This window comes from Sarcophilus harrisii, chromosome 1, assembly GCF_902635505.1.
Source record: "Sarcophilus harrisii chromosome 1, mSarHar1.11, whole genome shotgun sequence".
In the NCBI taxonomy this organism is placed as follows: Eukaryota; Metazoa; Chordata; class Mammalia; order Dasyuromorphia; family Dasyuridae; genus Sarcophilus; species Sarcophilus harrisii.
Genome location: NC_045426.1, coordinates 603133134 through 603155065, shown reverse-complemented (window position 1 = coordinate 603155065; position 21932 = coordinate 603133134).

Genomic DNA, 21932 nt, shown 5'->3' with positions numbered 1-21932 from the left:
TCGAAAGGAGACCCTGCTAAAAATGTGCTCATGTTGTATCCCCAAATAGTGCGAAGGCTTCAAAAAAGATAAAGGCCTCATTTCTAAAATATATAGAGAATTGACTCTAATTTACCTATCACCTCCTGAAAGACCCCAAAATTAAAACCCCAAGGAATATCATGGTTAAATTTCAGAATTATAGCACCAAGGAAAAGATATTACAAGTAGCCAGAAAGAAACAATTTAAATACCAAGGAGCCACAATTCGGATTACCCAGGACCTAGCCCAACAGTATGCAACTAAATTTGCTAATCTAAATGAAATGGAGAAATAGCTATAAAAATATAGATTGCCCAGGTTAACAGAAGAGGAAATAAATTATTTAAATAATCCCATTTTAGAAAAAGAAATAGAACAAACTATTAATCAGCTTCCTAAGAAAAAATCTCTAGGGCCAGATGAATTTACATTTGAATTCTATCAAACATTTAAAGAACAATTAATTCAAATACTATATAAACTATTTGAAAAAATAGGGAAAGAAGAAGTCCTACCTATTCCTTTGATGACATAGATATGGTGCTGATAGCTAAACCAGGTAGACTAAAAACAGAGAAAGAAAATTATAGACGAATCACCCTATTGAATATCAATGCAAAAATCTTAAATAAAATATTAGCAACAAGATAACAGAAAGTCATCCCTAGGATAATATACTATGACCAGGATTTATACCAGGAATGCAGGGCTGGTTCAATATTAGGAAAACTATTAGCATAATTGACTACATCAGTAACCAAACTAACAAAAACCATATGATTTTCTCAATAGATGCAGAAAAATGGACTCTTCCTTAAAATAGTCAGTAGCATCTATTTAAAACCATCAGCAAGCATCATATGTAATGGGGACAAACTAGAACCATTCCCAATAAGATCATGAGTAAAAGAAGTTTGCCCACTATCATCATTAGTATTCAATATTGTATTAGAAATGTTAGCTTTGGCAATAAGAGAAGAAAAAGGGATTAAAGAGATTAGAATAGGTAATGGGGAACCGAAATTATCACTCTTTGCAGATGATATGATGGTATACTTAGAGAACCTTAGAGAATCAACTAAAAAACTACTAGAAACAATTCATGTTAGCAAAGTTGCAGGTTACAAAATAAATTCACATAAATAATCAGCATTTTTATATTACCAACAAAGTCCAGAAGTAAGAGATACAAAAAGAAATTCCATTCAAAATAACTGTCAATATTATAAAATATTTGGGAATCTATCTGCCAAGGGAACGTCAGGAATTTTATGAACACAACTACAAAACATATAGACACAATAATCTGACAATCTAATCTGACAAAACATATAGACACAATAGACAATAACTATAGCAATCTAGTTTTTGACAAACCCCAAACCCCCAGCTTTAGGGATAATTCACTATTTGACAAAAACTGCTGGGAAAATTGGAAACTAGTACGGTAGAAAGTAGTCATGGACCCACACCTAACACCATATACCAAGATAAGGTCTAAATGGGTTCATGAACTAGACATAGAGAATGGTATTATAAATAAATTAGAAGAACATAGGATAGTTTATCTCTCAGATCTGTGAAGAAGGAAGGAATCTGTGACCAAAGAAGAATTGGAGATCATTATTGATCACAAAATATATAATTTTGACTATATTAAGTTAAAAGTTTTTGCACAAAAAAAATAATGCAGACAAGATTAGAAAGGAAGCAATAAACTGGGAAAACATTTTTATAATCAAAGGTTCTGATAAAGGCCTCATTTCTAAAATATATAGAGAATTGACTCTAATTTATAAGAAATCAAGCCATTCTCTACTTGCTAAATGGTCAAAGGATATGAACAGGCAATTTTCAGATGAAGATATTGAAACTATTTGTAGCCACATGAAAAGGTGCTCCAAACCACTATTGATCAGGGAAATGCAAATTAAGACGGCTCTGAGATACCACTACACACCTATCAGATTGGCTAGGATGACAGGAAAAGATAATGATGAATGTTAGAAGGGATGTGGGAAAACTGGGACTCTGATACATTGTTGGTGAAGTTGTGAACCGATGCAACCATTCTAGAGAGCAATTTGGAACTATGCCCAAAGAGTTATCAAGCTATGCATACCCTTTGACCCAGCAGTGTTTCTACTGGGTCTATATATCAAAGAGGTCTTAAAGGAGGGAAAGGGACCCACATGTGCAAAAATGTTTGTAGCAGCCCTTTTTGTAGTGGCTAGAAACTGGAAACTGAATGGATGCCCATCAATTGGAGAATGGTTCTTGTCCTCTTTTGGGCCCTTCATATTTTTTAGCTCACTCTGTTCATCAAGGAAACTTTTTTTTCTCAAAAGTTTCTGTTGCGTAACTATATTTGAGGAACTAGGATTTTAGAATTCTTCCCTTCTTTACAAGGAGTAATCAATGACTTTGTTAGAACCCTTTTGAATAGGAAAATATACCAATCATAGAACAATACTTCTTTCTTACATGGTGGAACTTATAAGGTTAGGACATTAGAACTGCCAGAATATTCTGTTGTTAAGTTTTCACAAGTCCTGCTGCAGAAAGTTGGACCTAACACATGGGAAATATCCTATTTGTCCATTATTATGGGCCAACATAGCTCCTAAACTGAGGGGATTATTTGTGCTTTACATCCTTATTAGATGACCCTGCTTTGCAATTTAATACTGAATAATGATAAGGAGACATAATAATAGTTGACATGCGGTATGATATAGTGACTAGAAAACTGGCCTCAGAGCCAATAACATTTGGTTCATGTCCTGCTTCTAATACATACTGACTCTATGAACTTGGGCAAATCATTTAACCTCTTAATGCTTTAGACAATTGTCTAAAGATTATAAATTTCAAAGAAAAAAGGAAACAAGCTCTTATTAAGCATTTATATACCATATAAATCTCCACTGAGATGCCTCAGTGGATAAAGCACTGGTCCTGGAATCAGAAAGACCTGAGTTTGCAATTCCAATGGACTTGTGATGGAAAGAGCCATTTGCATTCAGAGAGAGAACTATGGAGATTGAATGTGGATCAAAGCATAGTATTTTCACCTTATATTGTTGTTGTTTATTTACTTTTATCATTTTTCTTTCTTCTTTTTAAAAATTTATTTTGCTTAAAACAGAATGAGAAAAAAAATGGAAAAAGAATACAAAACAAAAGAAAAGAGAACATTGTCATGTGCCCAACAAAACATCAGGGAGGATCAAAATATATAACAACAAATTACCAGTTCAAGAAAGTGTGTGTGTGTGTGTGTGTGTGTGTGTGTGTGTGTGTGTGTGTAAAATAAAGAAATTATTTTCATGAGTACCTGACTTTTTTTTTACTTCATTGTAAATTGTTATTTTGTTCTTTGCTGTGCATCTTTTTTACTTTATGTTTCTGCTCTTTCATCTCCCCCAATCCCCAGGCAGGCTATAGTCAAGAAGAATATATTTATGTATATATATGTAGATATAAACATGCACATACATGCTCATAAACATCCTGCATCCCCCATATACATGTACACATATCTTTATTATCCCTGATGACTCTTTGTTTTAATTCTGCTCCTAACTTGCTTTGCTATTACTTATCCTCCCTCTACCCATGGATCCCTCCTTTGTCTTCTTCCCTTTGTCTATCTTTGCTTCCCGGTCCACCCATCCCTCCCCTCTTATTTCTTTATAGATTTTGGAGGGCGCAATACCCTTCATGATACATACATATACATTTTCATATATACATATATATAGTTGTCTAATTACATATTTATTTCATATTTAACCCATTCCCAGTGTGAGTAGGTTTTCAGAACTATGAGCCCTCCTCCCCCCGTAATGCCTCTGTGTCTATTCTTCTACACCTCATTTGTATAATATTATTACTATTTTTACCTTAACTCTGCCCCAATATTTCTTTGGAGCCACCTTATTGTTGATATCAATCTTAAACATATGATGTACATTTCCCATGTAAAAAAAAGATAAACAATTTGTCTATGTTGAGTTCCTTGTAATTGGTCTTTGATATCAATTTTTATGTGTTAAATTTTCTACTAAGTTTGGGTTTCATTGATAGAAAGTCCTAAAAATCTGCAAATTTATTGAATTCCATTTTTTTCTCATTCAATATTAAGGATAATTTTGTTGGATGTGAGATTTTTGGATGCAAGCCTGGCTCTTTGACTGTTGGCAGATAAGATTCCAGGACCTGTGATCTTTTATTATAGCTGCTGCTAAGTCCTGTACAATTCTAATTGTAGCTCCAGCATATTTGAATTTTTTTTCTTGTTTCTTGCAAATGTTTCTCTTTGATCTGGGGTTTTTTGAAATTTGTCAATAATATTTCTGTGTTTTCCACAAAGGATCTTGTTGAGGTGGTGATTGGTGGACTTTTTCTATTTCTACTTTCTCTTCATGTTCTATCACTCTAGGACAATTTTCTTGGATTAGTTCTTGCACTGTTGTGCAAGATTCTTTTTTTTTCTGGTCACAACTTTCAGGCAGTCCAATTATTCAAAAATATTTTCTTCTTGATCTGTTCTCCAGATCTGTCATTTTCCTTATTTTTCCCATTGTATTCTATTTTTTTTTCATTCTTTAGAAGCTCTTTTGTTATTTCTTGGTCTTTCATAGCTTCACTGACTTCCCCTTGTTCAATTCTAATTTTCAAAGAGTTGTTTTCATTTTTAAGACTCTGGATTTCCTTTCCTATAGTTGGTTAACTTTCTTTTCATAATCTTGTTTTTCTTGGATTTTTTTTAGTTTTCTCTCTATGTCTCTCATTTGATTTTTAAATTCTTTTTTGAGTTTTTCTATAAATTCTCTCTGGGCAGGGAGCCATTTCACATTATTCTTTGTGGTAGAAGCTTTTTTTATTTCAGTGTCCTCCTCTGAAGATGAATCCCAGTCTTCCCTGTTCCTATAATATATTTCAATGGGCGATTCTTTCTTCTTTGCCCACTCATTTTTTTTAAACAAGCACCTCTAATTACAGAATGGGGGGATGATGCCTTTGACTTTACCTTAGCGCCGCTTTCTTATCAGGAAACCAAGAGCTCACCCTCCAGCAAGTGCCCACAGCCAGCAGCATCCCTGCTCCACTGCCATGGCACTCACAGGGAACTGGTTCCTTCAGGCCCAGAACTGCATCTCAGCAGCACATCTGGGACTGGCATTTCTAATCAGCTGAGGTTCACTCAGTCTTCTGGAACTCAGAACCCAATTCTACCCACTGTCCAGGAGGTGAAAGTTTCTTGGTTCCTGCTGAGACTCCAGTCAAGCCCACTTGCTGTTTCTGGGGAGCCAGCCCAGAGATTTGCACTTCCCAAGGGCTAATCACCAGCCTGGAGTCTTTCTTCAGGTCTTCTTGGATTTTACCTGGAAAAGCTCTGTTCTGCTCCAATATTTCTTGATTTTTCATCAGACTATGCTTGCCTTGAGACATAAATTTATTCTGTTTCTGGGGAAAATCTGGAGAGCTTGAAATTTACTGACCTACTCTTCCCAGAATCCTCTCTTTCTTTCATCTTTTGATCTGATATTTTTCTTGTGCAACATGATGAATATGGAAATGTATTTAGAAGAATTCCACATGTTTAACCTAAATTGGATTGCTTGATGTCTATAGAAGGAGGTAGGGGTGAGGGAGGAGAAAAAATTGGAATATAAGGTTTTGCAAGGCAAATGTTGAAAACTATGTTTTGCATGTATTTAGAAAAATAAAATACTATTAAATTAAAAAAATTAAAACCAGGTAAGTAGCACATGGACTGCCTTCATTTTTCAGATGAGGGAATTGAGCCTCAGAGAAGTTACGTGATTGGCTTCTAAGTAGGAAAGATGGGCTAGTAGCCCAGGGCTAAGGTGTACAGCTGAGAAAAATGAAACCTCTTCAGGAGCCAAGTCTAAAGCTGGCAGCAGCTTCACAGACTTGGTTGAGCATCACTAACTGGGCATATGAACATGTCTGGAGGCTGACATGCTGATGGCAGACCCATTAACCTTCAGCAGACAGGTTCCTATCTTGGTCCATGAACACATGGTATTTGACCATGTAAGGGTAAGCATACATGTGAGAATGTGGTTTCATCTTTGAAAGCGATAACACAGCGACAGCTTTTGTTAGTGTGTGAGAGCCAGAAACAGATTGAATTCTTGACAATATGCCAGAAAATCTCTTCCACAGCCTAGGCTAGATGTGGTGCTCCCTTTGCATGTAACCCCTCTAGCGGAGCCAGTTATCCATGCTGCTGCTGAGGCTGCCAAGGCTGCTGTGGGTCTGCAGATGACCTTAGGAATAACGTTCCAAGGCAAAGATCCAAGGAGGAAAGGTCATTAAAGATTACCGATTGTTTTTTGGGTGAGGAACACATAAGAGCAAATAATAAACAAATAAACACGAACCACTCATTTCCTGTTCTTGCTGAGAGCTGGTGTTATTACATAGAGGCTAGTGGCAAAATTAAGTGCCTGACTGGTTTGGATGTGGGTAAATGGAAAAAGGTGACCGTGTACCACTTTCCCCATTGCTTTTCTCTAACATACTAGCCCTAGGAAACTGCTCATTTTGACAAACATTTATGAAGTGGCTACAAAACTCTGCCTTTTCAAAGCCGTAGTTTATGCCAAGGTCAGACTCAAAGCTCTCTCTTCGTGAAGGCTTTACTGATCCCCTCAATTGCCACAGACTGTTCCCAACTAAATGATCCAGTCTCTATTTTGTATTTTGTGTCTGTGACCTGCCTGGGCTTAGCAACAGAGGGAGAGATAAGAAACTGGCTGAAGGTGAGCAGCTTATCTGACATTCTGTGCTTTAATTTCTTTATGAAAGCTTGGCCTTGGAGAACCAGAATAATAATAGTAGAGGAAGGAAGAGAGAGAGAACATCTTCAGCTGCAGGACACACAAGAGTAGAACCATGAAAAATAACCAAAAGGTCCCATGAAGATGCATGAAGTCCTGAACCAGGGTGAAGAAGATGTTTCAAGTTAGACTTAAGGGTGAATCTTGCACCTTCCTTTATCCCTTCCTTTTTTGTTCTCCTAACAGCCATTTACCCTCTTTTAGGGTGAGTATTCACTGGGTAATGCAGTGGATAGAGTGCTGACTATACTAAAGTTAGGAAAGCTTGACTTCAAAACTGAACTAGCTGTCTGATCCCAGGATGTCATTTAAATTTCTTGCATTAGGTTCCTCATATGCAAAATGGGTTAATGAAAATGCCTATCACCCACAATTATTATGAGGATCTAATGAGATAGCATTTAACACACTGCCTGGCATAGTAAGAGCTACATAAATATTAGTGACTTATCTCAGGAGGACCTGAGTTCAAATCTGGTCTCAGACACTTAACACGTCCTAGCTGTGTGACTGTGGGCAAGTCACTTAACCTCAATTGCCTCAATAAAAACAAACAAACAAATAAAAAAGTTCAAATTGGCAATTATAGAATATATCCACAGATAAGTAGGATTTATGGGAAAAATGATAGGGGTAAAAAAGAAATCTATACTAAACCCTAAATAAAATATAAGGAAGGAGAGATTTTTTACCAAGGGCAATCAGAGGAGACTTCATGGAGGAGGTAACGTGCAATGGATCTCAAAAGAAAAGGATTTCAATAGATATAGACGCAGATGGAGAGCTGATAAAAGGCAATGGGAATGACTTTTATCAATATTTAAAGGTGACAGAAAGAGACTGAAATAAGTTCACATCTAGTAGGTCAATGAAAATAAAATTTAGACTTTATGAAGAGGATTAGTAAATAATGAAGCTGGAAAAGTTAGAGCCAAATTATGAAGGATGTCAATAAGTGTCAGGCTAAGATATTTGTATTTTATCTTAGAAACAATACAATGCTCCAGCAGGGAAATAACATGGTCTGGCCTATGACTTTGGCAGATTGTTTTGTCAGCTTTGTGAAAGCTGATTGAAAAGGGAAGCCACTAGAGTCAGAGATATTGGTTGGGAGATTGTTATAATAGTGCAGTGACTGATTGCAAAGTTGAGCTAGGTGATGAAGAATACAGAGATTAAAAACCACTTCAAGGAGTCCAATGTCAAATTTGCATCAATAAAATGCATAGGTTTTTGAGAAAATATAAGAGTAAAGGAGGAATCTTGAGTAAATTCTATATGAAATATGAGGAAGAAGGGATTACTTTTACCTGGGAAAGCCAGGAGGTCTGATGTAAAGTGGTAGAAACATAAATTTAGAGAAGGAAGGAATAGCAAGAGAATGATCTTTTATTAAAATCCTACTATGGACAGCTAATTGGCACAGTAATTAGAATACTGGATATAGAGTCAGGAATACTCATCTTTCTGAGTTCAAATCAAGCCTTAGACACTTACTAGCTATATGATCGTGAGTCACTTAACCCTGTTTGCCTCAGTTCTTTCATCTGTAAAATGATTTGAAAAAGGCAAACCATTCCAATATCTTTGCCAAGAAAAGGGAGTCATGAAGAGGTGGAAAAGTTGAAATGATTTATCAACTGAGCATGTGCCAAGAACTCTACACATATTATTTTATTTGATCCTCATAATAAGGAGGAGTTTAATAATACCTAGGAGTTAGGTGCTATCATTAATTCTCATTTTACAGAAAATGAAACTGAGGCAAGGAGGTTTTATGACTTTATTCACGGTCACACCAATAGTATCTAAGTCTAAACTTGAACTCAGCTCTTCCTATCTTCAAGCCTAATACTCTGAACAATGTTGCCAACCTTGCTGGAGAGGAAGGGAGGATGTGGGAGATGTTTCCAGCAAAGGCTTGATGGCTAATTAAATTATCTTTAATACTCTTTCTTTCTCCTTTAGATTCCTCCCTCCCCGTACTATTTGGTGTCCTTTGTGTCCCTTTTACACTACAGAAAATATTCTACATATTGAATGTCCTTACTCCTCTTCTCCCTTCCTTCCTCTTCCCCATAAAAATGAACCTATTTTGTGCCCTATTGTTTACTCTTTCCAGGGTTCATCTGAAAAACAAAACAAAAACAAACAAGCAAACAAACAAAAAACCTCACTTGCATTGCAGGTTTAATGGCTGAAATGCTTCCATGCATCAATCCTTACCAAATGACATATTTCCCTTTGGAGAAACTTTCAATGACTTACACGAAAGGAGTGACTAATAATAAGTGTATGCCATGAGTAAAAAAGGATATAGAGGACATATTGGTAAAAGATGATCCAATACCTTTGGGACTTTGCCTTTGCATGACCCTGCCTTGTCATACCTTTGTACCTCAGAAAGAGGTAAATTAAGAATGGGATCTTGCCAGCCATTCTTTTCATATGGACCACTAACAAACCAATGATTCAAACTTTATTTTTGTCCTAATTCTATTCTGTCTGGATAACTAGGACGCACAAATTTTTGGTTTTCATTCGTTTTCCCAACTACTCTTTCCTACCAGGAGACACATTCATGAAAAATAAAAGGAAATGGTGACAAATTGTGTATCTCTAACTACCAGCCTTGTCTATCACCAGGGGCCCTTTGCATCTCTTGTCACTTTTAAATCATCATAGGCTTTATTTTATTTTCTTCCAAATTCCAAATCTCTCTGGTGAGTTGAAAAGATCATGTTTTTGTTTAGCAGATTTTGTTTCTGTTCTGTATGGTTTTTCCTTCGAAGATTTTAATGCAAACACAATGGTGTGTCAAGATACAGAAGATCCTTGGCTATGCATGGCATGGGTGGTTGAAAGATATAATTACAATGCATAAATTAGTGCCCTTAAATCAAGTTTTCTATGATTTGTTTTCAATGATATCATCTCATGGTGTTCCTGTTTCTCACTTAATAAAGGTTATTGAAAAGGCAAATGATTCTTATAAAAATGGAACTAAATTATTGTGTGTATTTTCTGAAGGATGTTTTTGGTGTTATACAGTTATAAATGACATTAGAAAACAAGATTTGATTGATCTTAAGTATAACAATGCATAGGAAGATTCTTAGCCATCATAATGCAGTTAGTTTGGTAAAGGTGGTAAAATTAAGACAATTAAAGTGAACTATTATATTTTTAAAGGTTTTTTGCTTAGAAGAATTAAACATTAGTCATTAGTTATGCAGATCCATAAGTATTCCAATTAATCAAGGTTATACTTTAATATCATTTATAGGTCAAAATATGCTTGCATTTATGTGCTGCAGAGAAAGAAAATTGTGCAATGAAATAATTTACACTATTAGATTTTAATTTGTTAATATTGTATATCAAATTCTCTCATTAAAGGTAAATTACATCAAAAAAGAAAAGAAAAGAAAGATAGAATTGCAAAGTTGGAAAGTATCCTTGTGGTCATCTATCCCAATCTAAAAGAATTTCTTATACAACTTACCAGATATGTGCTTGTCGAGCCTTTGTTTGAAGACAGGGAACTTCTTTTGATTTGAGGATTGGAGGATAGAACACGAAATGCCTCCCAAAGTCTTCCTTTAATAGTAGGTTCAAAATCTCCTTGTAACTTAATTTTCCATCAGTTGTTCTCCTTGGCTTTGATTCTGTGGAACAACATGCTCCAGAATTGGGTACCCCCAAATCCACTTCCCTTTCATCTTCTTTTTGTAGATTGTCTTCCTCCATTAGATTGTAAATTCCTTGAGGGCAGAGACTCACTCTTTTATATTTTTCTCCCTAGTGCTTATAGCACAGTGCATGGCCCATTGTAGGTGCTTAATAAATATTTATTGACTGGAATTGAACATAATTCAATTATTGCAAAACATTCCATTACATTAATTCTAAATTTGTTTCTTTGCAACCATTCCTCATTGCTATCTTTTCTGTCCTCTGAGCTCAAATGGGATATGACAGACTTTCAAATACTTGAAAAACCCTACCATGGAACTCTTCAAGTCTTTTCATCTCCAGGCTAAAACATTCTCAATTACTTCACCCAATTTTTAACTTGTTTAAACTTGTTTTTGTTGTATGTACTTCACCAGCCTAATTCTTCTACCCCAGACAGTCCAGTTTATCAGTGTGTTTCTTAAAATGTGGTATTTAGGACTAGATACAGTAATTCACATGCTATTGTCTTTCATTCTCAAAAAGGACCAAAATGACATCACTATATCAGAGTGAAGTTATGGTGACTGTGACGGATCAGACCAATATGAGTTCTAAAACTCTACCATAGGTTGGGCACAAATAGTTCACATGAATTTTTGGAAAGGATACTTTTAATCTGTACATCCATGTTTTTTTTTTGAGTTACTTCAGTTCTGCTTTGTGCTACCAGGGGTTGGGCACAAATAGCTCATGAGAACATTTGGGGTGGATTCTTTAAATCTGTGCATCTCATTTTTCTTTTGAGCTACTTCAATTCTGTTTTGCTCATAGAGCCCAAGTTCCTTCTTTGATGCAAGTACACCATGTCTACTGGATAGTCCTTTGCAAGGATCTCCCATGTCACAAAAGCACTTTAAAAGTTCAATCTTTCAATCACAACCTTCAAAGTTTGAAATCCATATGTAGTTTAACCACATAAGAAAAGAATGGAAGTTTCATTTAGTTCTGGAAGATATTACTCTCAATACTGTCAAAGATTGCATTAACTTTTTAGCATATTATAGCATATGTTGACTCATATGGAACATCTAGTCAATTAAAAATCCCCAGACCTTCAGTAAACTGAAATATAATTCTAAATGTTATACTCATGAAAATGATATTTTGAATCAAAGTGTAAGCATTTACATTTATCCTTACAATACCTAGTCTTTTTCTATTTGGCTCAATATTCTATCTGATCAAGATCTTTTTGAATCCTACCACTTGGGGTTTATTATATTTTCTAACTTCCTATTGCCAGCAAATTTGATAAACGTATTACCAATTTCTATATTCAAATTTCATCAAATGTTCAAATAAGCGCTGATCACTGAAACACCTCTGTTCCTGATTTTCCTGACTTCCTTCAAGTACTAGCTAAAATTCCACATCCTTAAGTCTTCTTTATTCTAATGCCTTTCTTCTACTGATATTTCTTACTTATCCTGTTTATATCTTGCTTGTATATGGGTGGGGTTTTTTACATGTCATCATTCCATTAGAATGTGAATTCCCTGAAGGCTTTTCTTTGGTAGCCATCAAGTAGCAGAATGCTTGGCACAGTGCCTTTAGGTGCCAAATAAATGTTTATTACTTGACTGACATGCTTCCAAATTGACAGTGAATACTCAACATCTGGCCATTCAATCAATTCTATAACACATTTAATTATACTATTATCTAATCCATATTTCTGTATCTTTTTCATAAGAATATAGCTTTTAATGGAAAAACTCTAAAATGAAAGATAATGAGGTACAATGGGACAGGTGCATCAAGAGAGCTGATTCAAAACCTCAGTAATTCTGAGCAGGACACTTAAATTCTCTAAGTTTTACTTCTATCTTTTATAAAATGTAATGTAGTAATTACTTGGGCTCTGTATCTCATATAGATGCTGTGAAGATAGTATTTTGTAAAATGGTAGTGCTCAATCGTTGTGAGATGCAGTTATTGTCTTTTCCTGGCCTTGAATTAGGATATAAACACTGACCATATAATGTAATTATATGCACAGGCATAATTATGATATTTTAATCCCCTCCCCCATTTTCTCCATCTGTATGAATTTTATCTTTACAAACTTCCAATTTTATGGACTTTTATTTTTGGGAAACATCAATGAATGTAAACATTTCCTCATGCAAAGAACAAAAAAAAAAGAGAATTGTATGTGAAACTATGAATTTCTATTTTGTAAATCTTATCTTTAAAAATATATATTAAATTTAGCATAATAATTCCAATACTGCCCTACTTGTTTGTTTTCCTTTTTGAACTTCTATATGATTTTAAAATATTTCACTAATGCCACTTTCTTTCTTTTCTTCTTTTATCCCATGACATCACTTTCACTTTATTTTCACTCTTTATTCCTTCAAAATGTTTTGACTTTTAAAATTGTCTTTTCCACAGAGCTCCTTTCATCCTTACAGTATTATGACCCACTCAACATGGGGAACTCCCAGTGGAAGAAATTCCCTCCTTTTAGACAAATCACAATGAAATGACTTAGTGTGTAGTCTTAGGGATATGGTTGAAGATCATAGAATAAATGAATTGACTCAGTTAAGAAATGTCAAAGATCAGACTGAATTTGAACCCAATAATTCTTCACTCTTAGGTCAGCATTCTATCTACTATCTCAGGCTTCCACTTCATCTCAAATTTTGTCATTGTATTTTCTATTAAAATGTTTAGAATTTGGAGTGGTATGTTATCATTTGGGAAAGAAAAGCCAAAGATCCATAATTTACTAAACACTAAGGGTAACAGAACATTCCTGTGAAATTTGCCTCGCCGCCCACTCCCATACCAAGGTTGTACAACATGTCTTTCAAGGCCCATCATGTTGAATTTCTTTTTTTTTTTTTTTAAATTTGTTTGTTTGGTTGGTTTTTATTGAATTTCCCCCCCCCCCCATACCAAGGTTCTACAATATCCCTTTCAAGCCCCATCATGTTAAATTTCTTTTTTTTTAATTTGTTTGTTTCTTTTTATTATTTTCTTCATTTTTTTCTAATATACATGTACATTAACTTTTTAAATACACATTTCTTTATGAATTGTGCTGAATTTTTAAAGAAAAAATAAAAATGTGGCTGCAGTGGAACTCTTGTCTCAAGAAAGTTCTTCTCAGTGTAAATGTTTTGCACCTGTCTTGGCTTTTTTGCCTTCCCTCTCATTCATCCCCAGAGACCATTAGGCTCAAGTCACCACCAAGGCAGGAGGAGATAAATTAAGAAGGTTTTATTGGCAATTTATCAGTAAGATGCTGCTAGGCAGATCCATGAATTTCCTAGGTAACTCTTCACTTTCGGTTAGCAACTTGCTCTACAGAAATAATACTTTGTAACTATATAATAGCTCTCATCTTTCAATCTGCTGTGGCACGAGCACCATTTAATTGGCTCTCACAGCATCCCTGAGGGTAAGTGTTGTTCTCGTTGTCCCTGTTTTGCCAATAATTGAGACACGGAGTGGTCAAGTGACTCTTCGAAGGCCACAGAGAGCATCATTGGCTTCTCATTGTGTACTCCAATCACAGGGTTATTCAATTGTCTGCCCAAAAGCCTGATGACTCAACAGAAATTATCTGGAAAACAGAGCAGGTAAGAATATGAACAATAAATGATGTAGGCGATCAAGGACAGGGTATTTTTTCTTACTTTCTACATTGCATATAAACTGATATAATAACTATTTCTTATTATTTTTCTGATTGCATGTTGGGAGGGAGTTTACAGATCACATTCCACATTCCTCACTTTACAGATGAGGAAACTGAGACACAAATAAGTGATATGCCCAAGCTAGACTAGCTTAAGACAAGTTATTTTCCTAAGAAAGCCTAAAGTTTTCAAAAGGATATTTTCCCTAATGATCAAAAGATATAGATCTCTGATAGAATTGTCATAAATCTTTGGATGGAAGTATTCTAATATACTGGGAGAAAGTGAAACACTATTTCTGCAACACTATATTTCCCTTCCACATGTTTCCTTATAGGACTATGAGAAGTTCTCTGTTAGGATTTCTATATACCCATCCCAACCACTGATCAAACTGGTAGATCACATCTCTCTCTAGAGTATGGCTGGTCTGCCCAGGATTCTTTGAGGAACCTGAAGGATTTAGGGTCTAGTTCCATAACTCATAAATCACCACTGATGTGGTTCCTCTTGACTACTATTTGATATCAATTGGTCAGTTAGAATTGATTACCTTCTAGGAATGAGTATTTATTAAAAGGGTTTAATAAGAATTGATGGTTCAAAAAATTCCTCATGATTCTGGGACACATTCTTTTATAAATACATCAAAGAGAAAAGGGGAAAGGGTTATAGCTTAGAAAGCCTGTGTAGGAAAGAAGTAATTCACAGCTCCCAATTCTTGAAAGGTCTTTCTTCCTCTTTGTGGGGAATCCTCCTGAAGTTCCTCACTGAAAGGAATTTTTTCCTAGGTTCCTTGCAGAGTTTTCAAATTGCTTTCCTTCAGTTTGTCTTATTTTTCCTCTGAACCCAGTGCAAGACACAGCTGTTTCTAGATTGCCAGTAAGAATTCCAAAATTATCTAGAGTCCCAGGGGTCCTCAAACTTTTTAAATAGGGGGCCAGTTCACCGTCCCTCAGACTGTTGGAGAGCCAGATTATAGTAAAAACAAAAACTTTGTTTTGTGGGCCTTTAAATAAAGAAACTTCATAGCCCTGGGTGAGGGGGATAAACGTCCTTAGCTGCCACATCTGGCCCAAGGGCCGTAGTTTGAGGACCCCTGAATTCTAGACCTTTCAAGCTCCCATGGCTTTGGTCAATGTAGGAAAGGGAAACTAAGCTTAATTCCTTCCCCTTCAAACCCTTCCTTACTCCAATCCAAGTAATTTCCTCGCAGAGATTTGGCTTGGGTTATACACTTCTGAATTTCTCCTGAAATGTTTGGGTTATGAACTATTTTATTTTCAACCAAGACCAGGTGCACACATAATATGCAGTTCATTCCATTTCATTTAATTGATTTCAAGGACTTTATATTCGTAGTTAAAATATCTTTCATAGATAGATCAATTTAACAGTTCTATCTAGGTTGTTCACACTTAGTTAATAACTCTGATTCAATCAACAAGTCCATTGTTTCTCTAACTCTTAGATCTATAATATTATTCTAATTGTTTTCCATGTTCAGCTCACTTCACTCTGCATCAATTCATGTAAGTCTTCCCATATTTCTCTGAAACCATCTCCCACATAATTTCTTATGGCACAATAGTAATACTTACATTCATATACCACAACTTGTTCAACTATTTCTTATTCCTCTGTTCACACACACACACACACACACACACACACACACACACACTTCTTTCTATCTATTTATTTATCCTTTTCATATGTGGACATTTTGGTTGCTGAAAGGAGAAAAACAGTTTTGTAAGGAAAGCTCAAAATCAATTTGAGAAGAAATATAGCCTCTTAGATAAAATGTTTAGAAGAGATACATACTGTTCTGAGGACCAGATAGAGAACTGTTCCTCAGATGATTATACTGAAAGGCTCCCTTTGAAGACAGAGCAGTGATTGAGATAATGATGGCTACAGGGCATTATATTCTATCAGCTCATTTGCATTGCTATTCAGTTTTAAAGTTATTGCTAAGAAATAATAAATCACAAAAGCATTGGAGATTATGGCAAGCAACTCACAAAACAGTTTGTTTTAAAAGTTTTTAAAAAGTTTAAGAAAATTATGTAAAAAACAAAACAAAACAAAATAAAGTCATCCTAAAGGCATTAAAGAGTGAATTAGAAGAAGAAAAAGAAAGTGACAAAAGATGGAAAAGATCTTCAAAGATTTTTTTTGAACAAATTCTTTTGAATATCAAGGACAGTAAAGCCAACATATTTAGATTCTAATATAGCAATCCAATTTGTGCTTAATTAGGAAATATAATGGCACTAATAAGAATAAAGATGGGAAAAGCAGCTAGACTAGATTTACCTCAATCTTATCTTGTTTCACAGCTTCCCTATTTCATTCAACTTAGTTTAAGCCCTTATCTCTTCTCACCAGTTACCCAGGTTTCTACCCTCAGAGTCATCCTCATCTCCTTATTTTTTTTAACCTCTTCAGAAACCCTTTACCCAGATTATCATAGTAGTAGTATCCTAATTGGTCTTCTTGTCTCTCCCTTCTTTAGACTGTCCTCTACATAGCCGAAAATGTGATATTCCCAAAGCACAAATCCTACATGCCATTTCTCTTCTTAAGGACCTCGAAGTGGCTTTCTTTTGCTTCTTGGATTAAATACAAACCTTTCTGTTGGGCACTTAAAAACCTTTTGCAGACTGGCTCTTACCTATCTTTCTGGACAGATTTCATATTACTCTCCCCCCTATATTTTGTTCTCAAAAAACCGAACTGTTTGCTGATCCCCAATATTCCTTTGTCCCAAACATTCCATTTCTTCACTTTGTACATTTGCAGAGACTTAAGTTGTCTATCATGCCTATACTATATTTCTTCTTATTTCCTGCATTCTGAATACAATTCTGATGCTTCTTCTTACAAGAAGTCTTTTCTGCTCCTTTCATTTCTTAGTGTTATTTTTATTTACTCATCTACATTTCTTGCCATCATATCTCTTATACTGTAGACTATAAGCTTCTTGAAGACAGAGATTACTCTGTTTTGTCTCCATATCCCAACATCTTACACAGCACAGCACATGATAAGAGCATAAATATCTGATGGATTAAATTCAGGAGAATTTGATTATAGAAGATTATAGAACAAAGTATCATCTTAAAGTTTTAACAAATTGAATCCCATGTATATATTAAAATTATGATATTTCACACAAAAATAATAAACAGTAACAAATATAATGATAGTGATAGCTGACATTTATGTAGAAATTGATGTTTTGTAATGCCTTTTCTTCTAAATATATCTTTACCTTCATTTTCAGTTGAGGAAACTAGAGGCTGGAAAAGGTTAAATAACTTGCCCAGCGTCATAAAGCTAAAAAGTACACAAGAAGGAATTTAAACTTAGGTTTTCCTTATTTCAAGTCTAAATCTCAATTCACTACACAAAAAACTCATATTCATTAAAGATGTTCATCACTAGAATTGGAGGAAGACTGGCACAGATTCATATAAACATTTATTAAGTGCTTACTATGTATTATTAGTCACTGTGCTAAATACCAGGGAATCAAATAAAAATAAAAATAAAAAAATTGTTTCTTTTTTTCAAGAGGTTTACATTCTGATACATAAAAAAAGCTAAAAAGAGTGAGGGGAGTAGGTATATGCAGAGACATAGTGTAAGAGACAGACTCAGAAGGTTCCCTGGGAGCTCTTCCCATAGGAATTTTGGATCTGTGATCAGCTGGAGTGGGGTCACTATTTTCCTTTCCAGATTATCTTAGGCTTTAAGGCCATCTGACTAGGTTCAAGATAAAATTTTCAAGTGTTTCTTGTCAAAATTCTGTAAGAGTCTACTGTGTCATAAGTGACAGCCTTAAAGATCCAAGCAAATTTCCTAAGAGTCTTTACCATAAAGGGCATCTGGATTTCCCCAATGGATCATTGCTACTACCAATAGTCAAATGGTATTTTACAAGGAGATAGATAGGCTCATTTACTACTTCTGGATTCTAGGGTCAGGCAATCTTTATCCTAAGAAAGCATGAGGCATATTCTTACAATAAGGAAAGCAGTCTAGATTTCTTAAATAAAAAATAAGAAATATGAACATTCTTACTTGCACAGCTCTTTCTCACTTAAATCCAATTTATTTGCATGTCATGACATCATCTCCCTGATGTCATGGTCCTCTTTGAGAATGAAGGATGAACAACAACAACATTCTAATGATGCAAACTCCATATTTCTCACATTAAAAAGTATTGGTACTTATACAGGATTCAGTATTACAGAAAATATACTATCATTGTCTATACAACTCAAGGAATCAACAAATGACTATTAAAAAATCATATCAATAGAACCAACTTATGTGAGAACACAAATACCAGGAGGATTCACCTATACAATTGTAACTTTCTCTCTCTCTTCTGCTCCCTCACTCTCTCTGTCTCTCTTCTCTCCTTGTCTTTTCCTAATTTACCCAAGGTTTCACAAACTAGGATATTGGCAATTGAAAATCCAGAACAGAAAACGAGTCCCTGCAATTGCAAAGGGAGCAAATTTATCAGAGATAAAACCTCTACATGTTAACTGTATATACTAGGAGCTGGAGGGCAGAATTGTCATTATCTATATAGGGTTCTCCAATACATTGGTGGTATTTTGAAATCTGTTTTGTTATCATTGACTTGAATGTTCACAATTTATGGTTTTTTTTGGGGGGGAGGGCAGCGGCTAGTGATTAGCTGTCCAGTTCCATTTAACCATATAATAATAGATTAGCTTTTACAAAGAAATGTTTACTTCAAGGATATTTAGAGAAAAAAAAAACACAACCACCATGTAAACATTTCTCCCAGCACCTAATTGTATGAACTTTTCTTTGGAGAGGTAAAGGAGGTTAAACTCACAGTTTAAATCAGTTCCTAAATAACATTAATCCCACCAAATTAAAGTCCAAAGCCCCATTGGGCTAGTATCCAGGATTCTTGTTCCTCAAGGATTGCCTCTGGATAGCTCCAATATCCAGATGGGATTCCTGGACTCCTGAATCCTTGTGGTTCAAGATCTCAGGTCCAGGATTATGATTCTGGTACCCAGAACTGAAAAGGACAATCAACAAAGGCTAACATTCAAGCCCCATTTCTCCAGACCCCAGGGTCTAAAGAGAATGGAAGTAGCATTCAGGACCTCCCCCTTTCCTGCATAAAATTATTTGCTATTAGTGAAGGGATCTTTTACCTTTAAACAGGAATTAGCAGGAAGAGGACAAATTGAAGAAGGATTTGCTGTAGATGGTGAGGTACCATAAATGATCTGGTTTGCAGAAGCCATTATGCTTATTGAATCAAATTCTAAAACATAGTAAAGTCTCCCAAATTAAATCTATAAACATCTTTACCTATCCACTGAGGAAAAGAAAGTTGATGAACAATGTCTGTCATTCTGTGATATATATCTATATATATATCTATATATAGATATATAGATTGCCTATCTGTACATGTACACATTTGTGCAAGTACATTATGCATTGTGAAGTATATGTATTATATATATGTATTATGCTTATGACTATATACATATGTATGTGTATGTATGAATATGTGTATGTGTGTTAACATATATTTTTAATGTGATAGATACTATAAGAAGATAATGAATTCAGTCCAAAACTGAACAGGAGAAAGATATTAGATGGAAAAACCGTTGGGAAATTACAAACTTCTTTTATAGATCCTGGACCTATAATTTTAATACTGTTAGTCTTTCAGTGATGTTGTATGGCTATGAATCATAAAGTATTACAGCCACCAAAGAATTGCTATTGAGTATCACCCAAATGGCAATGGACAGAAACGTGGTAGGCCTGAGAAGCTTTTAACAAATTACAAAGAAAGAATTATGACTGAAAATTTATATAAAGGATGTTATCAATGAAATGTATAAGAAAAGAAAAAGTTGGTTTTGTGATGATATGAGAGAAGAGATAACCTAAGGAACTGTATGTATGTTCTACTGATAGTTTTTGCAAGGTCAAGAGAACACAAGGAGAACTGGCTACTTGGGAAATTTTCCTATGGCTAATTTGTGGAAGAGTTGCACAATAGAAATAAATTAGGATGTGTTGCAATCTTCATCCTTTCTTTTGGAAGGAATAGTTGAGGTCACACATCCATTTTTGTATTCACACTAACTGCATAAGAAACTCAGTTGTTTATGCTTGTTGAAGGAGTACATATGCTGTCAGCACATTTAAATTTCAGCACCTGAAGTAAAGCTTTGATAACCTGCCCTAGTTCTAGCACTGTGGGCAGAGAAATATCAGAACTACACACTGATTACTGGTTAAAATACAACTTGGTCATCACCTTACCAATAGGCTTTAGTTAACTCACATATATAACAGGAATTACCCTAGGGCATTGCGTTATTGTAATAGTTGCTGGTTATTTATTTGGGAAGACAACCATCATGGCAGGAAGTAAGTAGCTCTAATAGTGTTAGAAGATTATTTCCCACCATCTTATATACCCTTGCATTGGAACGCTAATGAAAGGATTCCTTTTCCCATCCTTACACATAGGGCAAGGATGGTATTCACAATTTAAAGGAAACATGACTCTCCTCACTATCAGTGTCCTGGAGCAAAGTTCCAATTACCTCATGCTAGTTACAGATAGGAATTCAGATAAACCCAGATAAGCTGCCCTTTTATGTGATTCCTTTGCTTTTAATGCTGAAGTTGGTGCACCTTTCAATCAGATTTAATTGTGTAAAATATTTGATAAGCAAGCATTCAATGTAAAATAAAGGAATTTGGCAAATTTATCTTCTGATAATGAGGGGAAATAAAGTTATAGATTATTACTTGCTTAAAGAGAGGTTCCCATTGATTTTTTCCTTACAACTTATCCATGGACCCTGATCCTGAAAAAAATCAGGAAAAGGAGGTATATGAACCCATCTTCCTCCATGTGAGCAAGATTATCAGCTGTAGGTAATGAAGTTTCTTTTTGGTACTTTGTCCTTCCATTTTCTGTACCTCCTTTCTTAAAGCATATGTCTGGCTACATCTCTACTCAAACTCCAGTTTATTTATTTGTCCCTATAACCTCTAGAATCAAATATAAAGTCCTCTGTTTGGCATCTAAAATGTGGGCCCAGGAAGGGATTTCATGTCATACTGGTCTCTCTGTTCCTCAGAGATGGCACTCTTCCTCTTTAGCAACTTTGACTTTCCCTTATGACTAGGAAGCTTTACCTCCTCATCCAGCTTCCTTCATCATTCAACTCTTACACCACCTTCTGCTGGAGACCTTGCTTGGTCTCCTTAGTCATTTAAAATTTCTCTCTAAAGGTTACCTTTTATCTACATGCATACATCTAGTATATATCTATGCATTTTTTTTTGTTCTCTCCCCCATTATAATAGAAGTTCCTTGAAGGAAGATGCAAGTTCAGCTTTTTCTTTGTATTGCCAGTGCTTAGAACAGTGTCTGGCATTCTAAGTATTTAATAAATGCTTGTTGACTGATAAATTCAACACCATCCATATTGGCTATGAGAATTATTGCTCTATGTCTCCTAGAACTCATAGAGGAATATGACTGATAAGCTTATTCATACTAATGTAATTACCTTAGAATGGTATTTGCATCTTTAA